Source organism: Neophocaena asiaeorientalis, unplaced genomic scaffold (assembly GCF_003031525.2).
Source record: "Neophocaena asiaeorientalis asiaeorientalis breed wild unplaced genomic scaffold, Neophocaena_asiaeorientalis_V1.1 scaffold177, whole genome shotgun sequence".
Lineage (NCBI taxonomy): Eukaryota > Metazoa > Chordata > Mammalia > Artiodactyla > Phocoenidae > Neophocaena > Neophocaena asiaeorientalis.
In genome coordinates this window covers 5,060,884-5,078,023 of record NW_020172779.1, presented here as the reverse complement: position 1 = coordinate 5,078,023, position 17,140 = coordinate 5,060,884, and the positions used below count along the sequence as shown (strand labels likewise).

General features: G+C 40.1%; 1 protein-coding gene across 2 annotated transcripts in view; it reads right to left on the bottom strand.

The window, feature by feature from the left end:
- The window catches only part of DEPTOR (DEP domain containing MTOR interacting protein), a 141,249-nt gene that overhangs the window by 123,385 nt on the left and 724 nt on the right, over positions 1–17,140 (bottom strand). The gene's annotated exons all lie outside the window — the stretch shown is intronic.

Sequence of the window (17,140 nt, the reverse complement as noted above, 5' to 3'; positions counted from 1 at the left end):
CTGATATCTTAGAAAATTTTTATACTTATTCTGTTTTGAATCCAAAATTCCCCAACCCTAAGACCCTGCATTCTTCTAATCCTAAAATCAGCACCTAGACTACAGGACCTATTTTCCTGCAAATCTAAAGGCTTGGTGTGAAAAATTCAATTATAATCATAAAATGATTGCCTTACGCATTCTTACAAAGGAAACAAGAGGATGTTGAACTAAACGCCCAGTGTTTATTTGGCTATATTTCAATGTACACTCTTTGAGAACAATGAGTCAGAAGCTCTATATTAGAGTCTATTGTACGGATCTACAGTTAACTAAGTTAAAAATTTATTCTAGCTCTAAACAGAAGCTGAGCAATACCTTGAAAAGCTCCAAAATAATATTTGGAACATTTTTTAATGTTTCTTGCATGAGATTCTACTGACTAATCTATTCCTCACATGCAAAACGTAAGTCTGAGGATATGCACCTTTCATGTTGCTGAGAAGCGGCAATAAATAAGTTTCCTTCTAGAACCTAAAATATGACCCACTGGACTCACATTCCAGAACTTCTAATTTAGTTAATCCGTAGGTGAAGAGTATTTACTATTATCTTCAAGTGAAACACACAAGTTAATCTGACACACTGCATGTATACACGCGCATCAGTATGCTTCCTGGTAATCAGCCATACATAGCAGTGTAAATAGCCAATTAGTCACACAACTAACCCAAGTTTTTGTAGCTTTTAAATAACTCTTAATAAGTTTTAAAATATATTAGTGGTGCTATTCATCTTTTTCATGTATGTAGACACAAGTACTATTATATATGTAAGTTTAATTTTTGCCCAACACAGAATAAATATTCAGAGACAAGACAAATTTTAAAAGTCCAGGCTCCATGTCCATAGTAGCTGGGGAGTTCTTTGCTTCTGACCTCCAGGCTCCAATGGCTTAGAGCTGAGCGCAGCTGTATCCTCAACGTGTACACGCTAAGAGCATGACTTGTGCAGGACACTGTGAAGCTGCAAAGCCCAGCTCTTCTATTTGCTGGCCTTGTGACCCTGGACAAGTTTCTTAATTTCTCTAAGACTTTGTGTGCCCATCTCTAAAATGGGACTAATGATACCCACTCAAGGATTAAATGGTATAATTCACATAAAGTACTTATCACGCTACTTGGCATACAGTAAGTGTGCCAAGCTTATTATAAATAAATACTGTTTATTATAATTATTATTTACTGAGAATGCTAAAAGAAAATCAGAATAACACCAATCCAGTGAATATCGCAACAAATTACATAGCTATAAAACTTAGAACCTACAGCCAAGGGATGATTTATCCATCTATCTTGGCAGAAGGAAGCCTGGTGTTAAGGTATTAAAAACAAGGCCAGAGGTTAAAAGACATAACCTAGTTTGACCTTTGAAGTAAATACCCTCATTTATAAAATAAGGTAAAGTTTAAAGTCCTCGTTTCAAAACTTCAGAGTAAGTCAAAATGCACTTGTAGCGTTGAAACACGGTATGCCTCTTCCTGGATTTTAGACACAGAAGTTCTGGACCTAAGAATCAGTAAGGTGCCGTACCTTGCCTCGGAGAGTGCACAGACCCGCCAGCTGCTGGGGGGGGGACACAGCAAGATTTGTGACCTTAGAGGCCCAGCTTGACTTCACAGGCAGCGCGCTGGCTGGGACTGGGAACCTGGTCTTTCCGCAGCAGGAGGGGCTGCACCCGAACCCAGCTTCCCCTAGGACTGGTGGCCGCCTTTCCCCAGCAGGAGGGGCTGTGACTTCGAACAAGCCCCGGAGGTCTCCAGGTGCTGATGCATCTGGCATTTCCCAGCTCGGACACTTGGGCGCCTGAGTTCACATTATTTGTAACCCAGAGATAAGGCCATGCTCATGCTTGCATTATAGGAAGGTTGTGTAGCCGGGGGTCAACACAAACACACTGTATGTCAGGCAGCTTCATGCTTATGCCCAACTCTGTGGAATAATGAGAGAATGGAGGACCACATATCCCCTCTTGCTGACCCTTTGTTTTGATGGGCCCCCAGTAAATATGTTCTTTAATCCATACCATAAACCATGGTATTCACCTTCACCCTCCCTCGCTACACAAGAAGGACAAAAATGGAAAGGGTTGTAGATGCCCTGATGTACGTCTGTACAAGGTACTGGAAGGCTCAAAACCAGAGAAGCACCCATTCTTTTAAGTCACTAGAATAAGTTCAGCAATGAGAGCTGGACTTCCCTTTTAGAAGGTGCTACCTTTCGCTGACACCCCCCATTCCTAAGTCTAAAGGGCAAAAGGGGTCCGGCCTGCAATCACCTTGACCCTCTTCCAGGAGAATCATCAAGCTGGATGCAGGGGCTCTTAGAGAAGAAAACATCTGCCCTGTGAAAACACATACTTCGCTTGAATAATCCTTCTCCTATGGGAGGCGGAGCAGGTCACACAGATAAGATACGATTCTCAAGGCCTTATGGTGAAATACTGAAATATCCACATTCCAGTAAACGCAGTTTTAAGTGACACACTGAGTATCTCAAATTTAACCTCTGAACACGTCTCTGAATAGACTACCAAATAGTTTTAAATAAGTGTTTTTTCTTTGTTACTTATTGTACTATAATCTCCATGAAGGCCTATCTCCCAGAATTCCCCAAGCAATATAATTTAGTATCTACTGCTATGCTTTATCAAGAACATTTCTGACTACAAAGTAAAACAAACTGTCATATTTTATTATAGATGGGTGTTCTTTTAAGGAATGCCAGGCTACATTTCAGTAAAATTTTTTTTTTCACATAAGCCACCAATAAGGACTACAACGATTTCCCCAAATGTATATTAGATTCCATAATTATGATTGCAGTGCTAAGGGTGGCCTATGCCCTCACCACCCATACATGTAGACACTCATAAAGAAGTGACTGAGTCCTGGCCACTAGAAGTTTTCTCTGGCAGAGGCTAGAAGGTCAGCTGAGGAGCGTTAGTTGGGTAGGCACAACATCAAAGAACTGAAAATGTCCAGATAATCCCCCAATTCTCACAGGGTTCAAACTCCTCCCTGAATAAACATTCTTTCAGAATGGCTGACAAATAGCCAAACCAACTTCCTCTCCTCCTCCGTGTTCCCCTTTCAGAAATAAAATTATCTAGCAGCAAAATAACCACCCGAAGTGGAGCTACAGGAAGACAACTGAAGAGATGCCCTCTGGTTCATTAAGCTTTTAAACAATCAAATGGTTTTGTCCCTTGTTAAACAAAATGGCCTGACAAACCCTGATGCATTGGAATTGTGGTTTCTAAGGAATTCCTGGCCCTAACCACTACACCTCCACTTGAGGTATCATAATTGCAAATTATGATAAAGTCCTGAATAATCAGACTCTGCTCTTCTTGGCTTAAAGCCCCGATTACTGCCAAGTCAGCAAATGTTGAACGTGTAGACAAATGCGTTGGCTCCAAGCCCAGCTTCTTAGCTTTCATGGATGCTTCTCAATGGGTTTAACTGGAGCTTCTCTCTTTTGTAGCCAACACAGGCATAAGAAAAAAATCACGATTTTAAATCACAGTTTCTTGTCAGTACTTGAGGACAAAAGGTTTATTGCATTTGTACACACACCACCCATTCTGAAGAATAAAAGGCTAAACTCATGCAGTGTTCTCCAAGAATAAAACCATAAGAATAAATTGGGATTTATTCCTATTAGTTATCCTTATGGTAAGATGCGGTACAAAATCAATGCCAAAGTTGCTATTGTAAAGTCAATGCAATGGTGCAATGAGATATCAGCTTAAATCTTACTAACAGTGGTGAAAAATCTGCCTACTTGATAATCGAAGGTAGCTCCTATTTCCAATTTCTGGAGAGGGGAGGGAAAACATTGACAAAATATATTAAAACACATGACCTGAAAGACCTTTCTTAGTTATGTAAGTAAGGAACATTTTGCGACTTCCTCAGAAAGTCTGCATCTTAATGATTCCTAAAGCAGCCTGCTTAAACAAAGAGATAACGTTTATACAGCTTTGGCTGGGAGTCTTTCTGGGTGGAGGTGTTACTTGGAAAGACATCAAAACCCAAGTGATGCAAAAATCATTCTTTGCAATTTGAACCTGAGCCACCTGCCATTTTAGTCATCTGTTGAGAGTTCTATTTTACTTCTATTACTGAGCAAACCCTGAACACCAGAGGCATCTCTTCCATTTCAGAGGGCAGTGAGGGGTGAAAGGTGAGGGAGGGAGCATATGGATGGTGAACAGGTGATCGTCATGATGGGGAAGTTTACAGGGAAAATTACTTTGAAAGCACTAGGGTCCAGGATGTATACCAATGTTTCCTAACCGCTCCCAAATTGTATCTTCTTTGTGGCTTTTCTGTGAGCACTTTCTTCTTCTCTGTATAAGCTCCCCACCCCTGCAACTTTATTTCTCCTAAAATTTGGCCTTAACTACACCATACCCTGTACAATTTTTTTTCCACTGGTTTCTTATCACTGAGCCCAAATTATCATTTGTGGAGGACACTGGGCTTATCTCTGCAACACCCAATGAACCCTTCACCAGAGTATAGCAGCTATGATCCTACCTGTGCCCTTAAGGAGGAGGCAGGGGGCTCCTGCTTGACTTAAGGCAGTCAGGGTAATACCATCCTTCTTGCCTCAATATTGCAGATGGGTAAGCCTAGGACAACCAGCGAAGGACTTTGTTCTGCTTTAATATCTTGTGAGTCTGTAAGTCAAGATGTTCCAAAAACATGAAAGCTCAAGACTGCTGTAGATGGTTGATGGCAGCCAGTCCTCTCTTTTCAGTCTGACTGGTGCTAGTGGCTGTCATATGACTGCAAAAGAAGCCTTCATGAAGGCAAAGTTAATGCCCAGAGAAAAGTAGAATCAAGAGAACTTAAGAGAAATAGACCTGGAATCCTGATCAAACCTCATGTGAAGTCTACATATCTCTGAAATTTAACATTACATAAGCCATAAGCCAAGAAATCCCCTTTATTGTTTAAACCACTCTACATGTTGCCCTTTATATACTGCCCCCATATATTATTTAAATGCATATGTATTTTTCCCCTCTCTACCTGGCTTAGGCTGTGACCTGAAGGCAAGGATGGGCCTTACTGCTTGCTAGTTTGCAGAGTTATTTCCATAGTTGTCTGCACCTAGTAGGAAGTCTGAGAGGCCTGGCTTCAAAATCAAGCTCCCATACTTACTACTTATGTGACTTTGGTCAAACTGCTCACGCCTTAGTTTCTTCCAGTTAAAAATTGGGATGACAGAATTATTATCAGAATTCAATAAAACAATATACATGCAAGCTCACAGAACAGAACCTGACATTTTGCTATTATTATTGTTCAGTAAATGCCTGAACTGTCCAACTGTCCCTCACTTTACAATCCACATATAAAAACACAAACCTTGATCACCCTCCTCTACAATGATTATCATCATCTCTAACTCTTTTGTAGCAAATTTCCCTACAAGTTAGGAGAAGATCTTTGTACTGTACCAAACTACTGCCCCATGCTTGTTAGGGAAGAGTAGGATATTCAGGGCAACCCAGAACCTGAAGACCCGCTTCTGGCCAGGTTTCCCATGATATAAGCTGTTTATCACCTCTCAGACTCATGTCCTAGGTCTCTGGCCTACGTCTTTCTTTTGTCATTGATCCCTCTTGCCCTGCAGGAATTTCTGAGTCAGTGATCTCCCCTGTACTAGAAGCATGGCTTCTGTTTCTAAGTGTCCTTCTCTGCCATAAATGCATCTTCGACACTCCCCTGTCCTTAGATTTGCAATAATTTCTTTTCTATTTCTCTCCATTTTTATACTTACTGAATTATACTGCATCATTAACATATGAATTTATTAAATTATATTTATTATGTATCCATATTTTAAAACAAATTTATTATACAAAGATATACGAGACAGGTATACGAGACAGGAAATTCATGTAATATACGTTACTTGCCCTTTCCCACCCTGTCATCCTTGTAGATTTCACTCCCCTCAGGTATCCACCCCTTCATGAAATTAATTTTGCTTCAGGACAAATACAAATGGAACAAAGGACTCTTGCCTTAAGCAAGTCCAGAAATGTTATCTTAAGATTAATATTCTTTTTATTATTTTGCACTTGGTTTATTTCACGATTTGGAAATCTTAAATCATAAAAGTGAAAATAAAGTTTCTGATCCACAAAAGGCCAAAAGCAGGCTTGAAACTCTGAGAGATACAAGTGATGATGACAGAGGGAAGTCTGGAAAATGAAGGTCCTCCTCTTGTCCCCAGCACCTAACCCAGTGTCTGGCATCTAGATGGACTTTGGAAATTATTCATAGAACTAGTGATGAGACACTGAGAGGACCCCTGCCTGGACATGGCAGGACAGCAGAGCCCTTCATTCTGCTGTTGAAACAGGTGTCGGCTTCAAAAAGTAAAATCCAACCTTTCCTTCAGCTTTGTAACACTTCTGCTGAGTCCTGGAAAGGAAAGGGAGGTAAGGACTCCATAGATGACAATTCTATAGTAGAGTATCATAATTCTAAGGATACAGTATTATTTCAGAAGAAATATAATTACATATGCACGTGGTATCAGTTGGTTATTCACATCTCCTGGATTTCCAGTTACGGGGGTGAATACATTGTTTGAGTCGATTTTCTGTTTCTTGCAGCCAAAAGCATTCAAAGATATCCAGATAGGGGTTTGGGTTTCACAGATGTATGTCTTAGTCAGTACTCATCAAATGGTGCATTTCATTACACATAAGTTTTATCTCTTAAAAAAAAAAAAGAAACTTGTAGCAACATGAATGGTCCTAGAGAATATCATAGTAAGTGAAGTCAGTCAGACAGAGAAAGACAAATAACATATGATCTCACTTAGACATATAAGCTAAAAACATGATACAAACAAACGTATTTACAAAACAGAAATAGACTCAGACATAGAAAAAAACATGGTTACCAAAGGGGAAGGTGGGGAAGAGCGATAAATTAGGAATTTGGGATTAACAGATACACACTACTATATATAAAATAGATAATTAAGGACCTACTGTATAGCACAGGGAACTATAATCAGTATCTTGTATCACATGCTAAAGCAAGCACGGTGGAATGTTAATTGTGGAATCCAAGCGGTGGAGAAAAGGATGTTCACTGTAGAATGCTTTACACTTTTCTGTATGTTTGAAATTTTTTGTAATAAAATGTTGGAGGAAAAAGCTCTAGTTCACTCTTGTTCCTTATATTTGAATGTCCTTAAATACTCTGTGATAACTTTTGGCTCTTGTAAGTATGGTAGCAGGATAAGTGTACTTTATCATGGCAACTAAGGTCTATTCATCCTCTCTCATGAAGACAGGTTATATCAGAGTCTACAAAACAGTCATTAATAAAGTAAATTCTTTTTTCCCCAATATTTATTTATTAATAAACATAACACTAATTGCCTGGCATAGTTATAAGTGCTATACAAATATCAACATATCATTCTAAGACCAATTTACTGAAGTGTATTTTCATCACCAGTTTACAGACTAAGAAACTAAGACACAGATTCATGAAATAAGTAAGCCAAGGTCATCCAGCTGGTAAATAACAGAATCGGGGTTTAAGCCGAGGCATTCTGATTCCAGTCTATACACTCTTCAGCCCTGTACTTTCAATCCAATATAATCAACATGTGATCCTTTTCAGCAACTTCATCTGTGATCTCTGGTTATTTCAAGAAAACCTTAGAAACCACAAATAAGTCATGCTATTTGGTACAGACCAGTAATGAGCAAATTTTTTTAAATGTATTAATAGTTACCTTTTTAGCACTTCATTTGTTGTATCTGTGTTGTGTATGTGTGTGCTTCATTTATTGTTTTACTCCTTAATAAACTTATTTTAGAACAGCGTCGGATTTAGAGAAAAATCGTAAAGATATACCACACACCACTAATATGGCAAATTTGATACAGCTGGTTAATACTGATACAATATTATTTACTAAAGTTCATACTGTAGTCACTTTTCCTTAGTTTTCTTTTTTTTTATTTTTAAAATGTCATTTTATTTTTTTTATTGGAGGATAATTGCTTTACAATGTTGTGTTAGTTTCTGCTGTACAACCAAGTGAATCAGCTCTATGTATACCTATATCCCCTCCCTCTTGGACCTCCCTCTCACCCCACTGCCATCCCAACCATCTAGGTGGTCACAGAGCACCCAGCTGAGCTTCCTGTGCGTTATAGCATGTTCCCACGAGCTATCTGTCTTACGCATGGTAGTGTATATATGTCAGTCCTAATCTCCCAATTTGTCCCACCCTCCCCTTCCCCTCTCTGTGTCCACATGTCCATTCTCTACGTCTACGTCTCTATTCCTGCCCTGCTAATAGGTTCATCTGTACCATTTTTCTGGATTCCACATATATGCGTTAATATACGATATCTGTTTTTCTCTTTCTGGCCTACTTCACTCTGTATGACAGACTGCAGGTCCATCCACATCTCTACAAATGACCCAGTTTCATTCCTTTTTATGGCTGAGTAATATTCCACTGTATATATGTACCACACCTTCTTTATCCATTCATCTGTCCTTGGACATTTAGGTTGTTTCCATGTCCTGGCTATTGTAAATAGTGCTGCAATGAACATTGGGGTACACGTGTCCTTCTGAATTATGGTTTCCTTAGAAAGTAAATTTTAACAAATGTGAAGGAAAATGAATCATGGTTATGCATCAGATAACTGCCTTAAAACCTCACCTCTAAACTGATTTTTGTTGTCTGTTTTTAAGAAGAAAGTAGTACAAGTAGGAGCTTTGGTAAAGTCTTATTTTATCAACCTTCCTATAGCTTAACTAAAGATGATATGAGGCACTTGGCACCTAGATGTAAAATACAGTCATATAGCACCACTGCTTTTTGCAGTGAATACATTCTGTGAAAGTCACTATCATTTATGGAAATGTTAATAACCAAAGGTAAGTAGAACTTTTATAAAAATATTCAATGAAAACAGGGTGCAAGTTTACCCCATTCTCCTTTCCTCCTGGGGAAGAGGAAAGGAATCGGGAAGCAAAACAGTACTTCTACAATCCAAAAGTTCACGCTTTACTGGACTCAGTATATGTGCCTGAAAATAGTGTGCAAACCGTATAAAAAGAATTGCCTTTTTTTTTTTTTGTGGTAAGCGGGCCTCTCACTGTTGTGGCCTCTCCCGTTGCGGAGCACAGGCTCCGGACGCGCAGGCCCAGTGGCCATGGCTCACAGGCCCAGCCACTCCACGGCATGTGGGATCTTCCCGGACCAGGGCACGAACCCGTGTCCCCAACATCGGCAGGCGGACTCTCAGCCACTGCGCCACCAGGGAAGCCCAAGAATTGCATTTTAAATAGAAAACTAACCCAGGATCCTCAACAGAAAATGTGCTAAATCCTTTTCTAAGATGGAAAAAAACAATCCTTTCTTAACATATCCTTTTTGTAAATTTGCACATTTATACACTGGTTGTTCTTAAACCAGTACCTCGTTATATATCTCTACACTAACCCCCTCCCAATCCCCCTTGTTTTTCGTTTGTTTTGTGGACACACCACTCATAGTGTATTCCTCCAGAATTTTACAACTTGTTAGAAAATGGCCAACTTCACACATAATAAAAGCACAGGGACTAACCTAACTGTAATGAAAATAGGATAGCATGAAACGAGCCTTTCTCTCTTAACGAGAGAATGTTCATTCTGATCTTCTTTTGTTTCTCACACTTTAAGTCATGATCAGAGACGCTACTGAGCACTCTGTACTAGGACTGGTCCTTCTGAAGCCTACCTGATCTGCCACAAAGCACAAGGTTCAGTTCTCTGGGGCTGTAACAGTTTCACCACCCAAAGGAGAGCCTCACAGAGCTGGATGATCAAAATAAGGCCAAGACCTAAGTGGGTGCTGAGCCACAGTTTACTTCAATGAAAGGAACCTTTGGGTAAATATCAGAATCAGAAATCTGTAGGTACAAGTGTTGCAGGGAGACAGTGTCATCAGGATTCAAACAAATAACAAACACATACCACCAACAATAACAAAATCACCAGAAGCAGCTAAAGGTTCCAAGAGGAAAGATTTGAGCCTTTCTCTGATGACACTAGCTGCTATCTACCTCCTCTGCAGCTGCCATGGGCTTCCCCCAGCTGGAGGCCCTGGCATTTGTCCCCTCTTGCCACACCCTAGCAACAGCTGTTATCAGAAAACTGCACAGACGAAAGGATATCTTGTCCCCCACTCCCAGGTGTGTTTTCTTTCTCCATCTCGCCTCTCCTACTCAACCTTAAAAATATTTGGAAAGCTACAGAAAAGTGACTCTTTGTGCAGACGAGAGTAAATTCCTGCTGTCTCTGAACTCTTCCAGTTTGGGGCCATCCCAGCCCTGATGAAAATAGCTCCTGTTGCCCCTGCTGGCACTGCCACGGGAACAGCTGTTTACAAGCAGGCTGTCTGATCCGCTAAGCTCTCTCCCCGCACTCCGTCTCCACTGGTGTTCCCCCAGCATCTAATAATCCATAAAAATGGTCACTGACATAAGCTTCCAAGTTTGGTTAAAGCTGATAATACGGGGACAAGGATCCCAGATCTGGGACCCATCTCCGCTTGGTAGATAATGAGGAAGAGAGAAAAGTGGGATGACTTACTAGGTAGAAAGAGGGTTGATCATTGTTTCCTTTGTCTTTTCCTAATCACTAAACTCATAGACCCCAACCATTTAAGAGCCGCCACCTAATAAAGGGACGTGAGTTCCTGATCCAAATAAATACTAGAAATTCTAGGAGAGGAGAAGAATCATCCACCACCTCTCATTCTCTTCTTTTGAGGTGTGTTTATTTAATAACTTACTTTCAGGTTTATTGATTCCAAAGTCGACAGAAGCCAAAACCTAAATATCAGGATTGGCCTTTTAGAAAAGTAACCGCAAACATATTACTCAGAAACAACTAACACTGCACTCATTTCAAAAACAGGTTTACGTCAGGATAAGTGCATGAAGGTGTACAATAATTCCACAATCGTGTACTGAGCACTTACTCAGTGTCTTCCAACTGCATGAGGGTTTTGGCAAGTGACAAAGTACTTTCCCAGGCTCTCTCTCCAGGGGAGAAAGGAGTCTTTACTGAGCTTGCTATGTGCCAGGACTGTGCCTGCTGTCCCCACATCCAGTGTGTGAAGCAGAAAAGATGTTCGTAGGAACAGGGTCTGTATATGAGAAAAGCCTCTGGGGTAAAGACAGCTCATCACTCTACATGAGGCTTGTCTGCACTGACTCCAAATACAGCCATTTGCCATTTCCTAAAGTTCTCCCTTTTTCATCTGAACAGGTGGTAATTTCCCAAGGCCAGGATATCCTCTCTGCTTATTAGAAGAATAAAAGCATATTCCTCCTGCCTGGATCCCTACATTTCAGTAGTAGCATCTGGGCAGTAGCTTTCCCTCTATTCCCTTTGGTTACAATGGTTACTTCCATATTAACGGACACCAGTAGGGGCTACCCCCTAAGGCATTCTCTAAGCCAATTTTGAAGTTCCTTAAGTTCAAAGTGCAATAAAACAAACTACAGTTGACCCTTGAACAACTGGGATTTGAACTGCTCAGGTCCACTTATACTTGGATTTTTTCAATATAAATACTACAGTACTACATATTTCATGATTGGTTGGATCTGTGGATGGGGAACCAGGGATACAGAGAACGTCTGACTATAAAGTCATACTTGGATCTTCAACTGTGCAGAGGGCGGCTGCTGTAACCCGCGCATTGTTCAGGGGTCAGCTGTATTTCTCCTTGTTCTTTTCTGTATCTCTAAATTCCATATCTCATATTTACTTTATTGTAGATTGGCCTTTGGTTCCAGAAGCTGACTTTTACCTTCTATCTGCATACTGCATTAATATTGGCAAAGCAAATTCAGAAAAGCAACTCAATATTGATTTAACATGTTTTTATGAAAAGGCAATAGCAAGGCTGTAAGAGTCTGGAAAGGCAGTCTGGTGTAGCAAAAAGGCAATACATCAAACAATTTGAAAGAACTGCAATTTCCTACAACTTAGCTAAAACTCATTGCCTCGTAAATTGCTTTTAGGGACCCAGCTTTAATGACTGGATAAGACTGTTGTAATTAGCATATTTAGTCTAGGTAGATGAGCATAACTGAAAAGCTTGAGGTGTTTTCTCTCTTAATTAAGCATTCCTCATTACATTCTTAATTCTCCCCCTACCCCACTCCCATCCTCACAGCTGGCAAAATAGTGAACTGTAATTTATCTTCCCATTAAAATGATTACAAATTCAGAATGCGTGGAGTTCAAATTAAGTTTTCAAAACCATATGGCAAGGGAGACCCACTTTAAAAGTTAACGGAGAAACTGACCATTCTATCTTGCAAAAACATAAACACCTCTAGAAATTAATTAGCTTTTTCCGACAGAAGGGAAAAATCATTTGTCTACTTGCTTGTTTGCAAAAGTTCTCATACCAGAATATCACAGTCTTATATATATGATCCTGTTTTACATTGGTCTTACCCTGACACTTCTTAACCCTCTAAATTGTAATCTAGCATTTTGCTTAAGAGCAAGAACTCTCAGCCCTAGCACTTTCTGGCTGAAAAATCTATGGCCAGTTAGCTTACATACTTCGTTCCTCAGTTTTCCCATCTGTAAAATGAGGATAACAAGTATATCTTCTACACAGAGTAGCTTACAAAGCTTAAAGGCATATATATGCTTTTGATAATATATATTAATATATATATTTCTAATAATATATATAAGCACTTGGAAGTGTCTCTGGCAGGTAATATATGCCATATAGGTATTATTGTTATTATTATCATGCCTACCATTACCACAGAGAGAACAGTGATATTCATTGGCCTTCTTTATTTAAATGCTCTATTATAAACCACTTTCTTACTAAGTATCTCTGGGATTAATCTATAGAAGAAACAGAAGGTGGATTTTGGATGCTGTAATTAGAATGTCAGTTATGATTGCATGACAAATCTCAAGATAAAAGATTTATATATAAAACATAAAAATAAATAATGATTTAAAAAGTCATCGTATGAAACCTCACTAATACAAAGGATTATTATATGGTTAATTATCTTCAAATCAGGAATGTTCTGAGACAATTTTCTGGACTATTTATGGTATATTTTCTCTGTGCTGTATCAAGAATGATACTATAAAAAGATATACATAAAATATCAGTCCCATCTGGCGTGGTAGTCATGTGTTATCAAGTTAATGATAAAATTCATCACATTCTTTGGCCAATCCAAAAAGAAAGCATAAAGTTTATTTTAAAAGTTTTACTATTTTGTCTTTCATCACTCTAATGTGTCATCCAAATGCATTTTTGTAGTGGTTTTACTGAGATATAATTCACACACCACATAATTCACCCATTTGCTGTATATAATTCAATGGTTTTTAAGCATATCCACAGAATTATGATATCATCACCACAATCAAGTTTAGAACATTTTCATCATCCCCAAAAGAAACTCTACACCCATCAGCAATCACCCTCCATTCCCCTCCCCACTGCCACTGGCAACCACTTTCTGTCTCCACAGATTTGCCTATTCTGGACGTTTCATATAAATGGAGTCATATTGGGTTGGCCAAAAAGTTGTTCGGGTTTTTCCATAACATGGAAAACCTGAACGAACTTTTTGGCCAACCTCCTAATATATGTCTTTTTGTGTCTGCCTTCTTTCACTCAGTATCATGTTTTCAAGGTGCATCCATGTTGTAGTATATATCAGTACTTTATTCCTTTTTATTGCTGAATAATACTCCCTTGTATGAATAGACCACACATTATTTACCCATTCATCAGCTGGTGGGCATTTGAGTTGGTTCTGGTTTTGGCTATTATATAAAATGCTGCTGTGAAAATTTGTGTACGAATTTTTATGTAGACATATGTTTTTGTTTCTCTTGAATACATACCTAGGAGTAAAACTGCTGGGTCGCATGGTAATTCTATGTTTAGTCTTTGAGGAAATACCAGAATGATTTCCAAAGTGGCTGCATCATTTTACCTTTCCACCAGCAGTGTATAAGCGTTCCAGTTTCCCTGCATCCTTGCCAACAGTTCTCATTATCTGTCTTTTTGATTATAGCCATCCTGGGGATGTGAAGTGGTATCCAAATGCAGTTTTAAGATAGAAAGACACTCAGATACATTGAGCAAGGAAGTAAAATCTTTTACGACAAGGGAAAGCACAAAGAGATTAGGAAAAGGATCCTGCAGTCAGGCTGGAGAAGAAAGCAAGAGATGTTTTTAAATGTTACTCAATTTCATATCCTTATGCAACCAGCTGCCCTTACCAAAGTGTCAGGATTACAGAGCCAACCCCCAATTTCACATCTGGAGTTTATAATAATCATAGCAACAACTACTCTTGATTTATTGATTTATGTTACAAAGTTCCTTCCCATGTTATACCCCACTTGCTCCAACACCACAGATCCTACATGGGAGGATATTATTATTCCCATTCTGCAGGAACAGTCGCTGAGGCCCAGAGTGGCTAACTGACTTGCCCAAGCAAAAGTAGTTCAAAACAAATACATCCATCCATATATACATCCATAAATAAATATTAAATTAATAAAACTCACAGAGCTGGACCTGGAAGCCAAATTTTGTATTTCAAATCCCAATCCTGGCATCTCCTTTCCTTACCACCTTCATTCACCTCATCTTTGATGACCCAGAAAGCAATGCAAAGGAAAGAGAAGGCAGAGAGGAGGAATTGTCTGTGTGTCTGTGAGTGTCTGAGTGAGTGTGTGTGTGTGTATAGCAATTAGAGGCAGGAGGCCTGCACATCACAAAGTCCCCACAATCCACCTGTGAGAAAGCAGTTAGGGATGTGAAATCATGTTGTGACAGTGACAGCCAGGAGGGCTGCATCCCTACTCCTTTATGAGAGGTTCTTCCAGTAACCAAGAAGCTAGTGGCATACATGGCCACTTAAATCCCTAAATTCTGAATATTACATCATCTGTATTTACAACAGTATATTTAATTACATACACTAGTTATTCAAATATTCGAGTAATCACTATGTACTCTGTAGTCAGCACAGTGCAAAGATGGTAGAGATTTTTAAAAAGCAATGATGAAAAAAAAAAAAAAAAGCAATGATGACAGTTCCCCAAAGTAAAATTAACTAACTAACATTTACTAAGCCTTTTACATGTAGCACCTCCTCATTTAATCCTCACAAAATTCCTGCAAGAGAAGTAAAATGGAGGCACAGAGAAGTTAAGTAAATTGTCCGCAAGTCACAGGACTAATAAATGGTGGAGACAGACTAAGAACCCAGGCAGCCCGTGTTCTTAACCACCAACCAATCCTTTCTGCTAGATCTTGCTCAGCTGGAAGTCACCTGTGGTGACACACAGAGACCAATAACACTGGTTAATTCCAACAACCATTTGTTGAATGCTCTTCAATACATGAAGCCCAGGGGAAAACTCTCACAACAACCATATGAAGTGCTATCTTCATTGCCTTTCTACAGATGAGGAAACAGGCTCAGAGAAGTGAATTAACTTGTCCAAAGTCACAGAACTATAATAACTAAGGCTGGCATGGTGCATATTATATCCCAGGCACTGATCTAAGCACTAACTCATCTAATTAATCGTCATACAATACAGAGGTAGGCTCCATTATTACCCATCGTTCTTAAGTAACTTGCCCAAGGTCCCACACTAGTAAGTAGCAAACCCAGATTCACTCTGGTTTTAAAGTCCTCCTCAAAACAACTTAATGTTAACTCTTGGCAACAAAGTGGCTGAGCAGAAATTCAAACCCAGGTCTATATAACCCGAGTGCGAGACAGCCCACTATCTTCTCACCGACACACTAAGCCTAGTCCTCAAACTTGCTGCCGTGCAGAGGGGTGCCTGGGAAGAGGAGAAGTGCTCTGGGGACTTCCCCAACCAAGGAAGGGGTATTTAAGCATCTCGAAGGAGAAAGTGCTTTCTGGACAAACAGAGGCACCCTGCAGTTTATCATTTTAAAGGAAGTGAAACGTACCCAATTGAAGAGCAGATAAATTATTAAAGTGTTTCAAGGTGAATCAGAAAAGCTTTATTTTGATTTTTTTCAGTTAGAAAATCTCTTGATGGAAAATCTTTTATTCCCTTTAATTCTGACTATACATTAAAAAAATCACCAAGGGATAGAAATGCGCAATTTGCCTCTTGTAACTTTAAACTCAATTAATTCTGACCTCCAATATTTACTTTCTCAATCTAAGGGCAGCAAGCAGGGTGGTTACCAAACCTTTAGGGATCGTTGCAAGAGTCTCTCTCCTTCGGGTCCTGAAACACAGCATTTTAGAAACCAAAACAAGCCTGGAGATTCAGGCCAAGAACTAGAAGTAAGAGGCAAGCGCACCGTTCCAATGGGACAGGGGCCGGCATGCAAGTTTTGGCTCAACCACTGTAAAGCCAAGGGGTTTTTCCCCCTGGCAAACTGATTAATGACCACAAGACGGGCAGCTGCGGAACCGGTCATACCATAAGGAGAATTCTCAAACATGAATCCAAGAAGGACCAGAATGGGATGGAAATGATAAAGTGGGCGGGAGGGGGTCCTGAATCCGGGGGTAACTGCCTGTCCTGGACGCAGTGACACACATCAAGTCCCAATTCTTGCAGCAGCCGGGGGCCAATGGACCCTGCTGCCTAAAATGTGCGCGCTGGGGGAGCTGGCAGCAGGGCAGCGGGACAAGGTGCCTCCACGCCCCCTTGCGGACCCAAATAATGACGGGTGAGTATGTGCCAATTAAGTGATAGGTACAGTGTTTCAGAAAAGTTCTCAGTTTAGCCCCCACCACAACCATTCAAGGAAGTTGCCGTGATCAGCCCCATTTTACAGATGAAAATACTGAGGCTCAAGGGAGTGAAGCCAGATTTGCAAGCCAAAAGTAAAACCTTAAGTGAAAGGGATTTGGTCTGGCTGGGGTTGGGGCCGGCGGGGGGCCCTTCACCTGCTCTTGCTCTCTGAGCGGAGGAGGAGCTAGCTGTCAGCCAGGAGGCCTGGCAGCTCCCGGGTGCCCGGGCAAA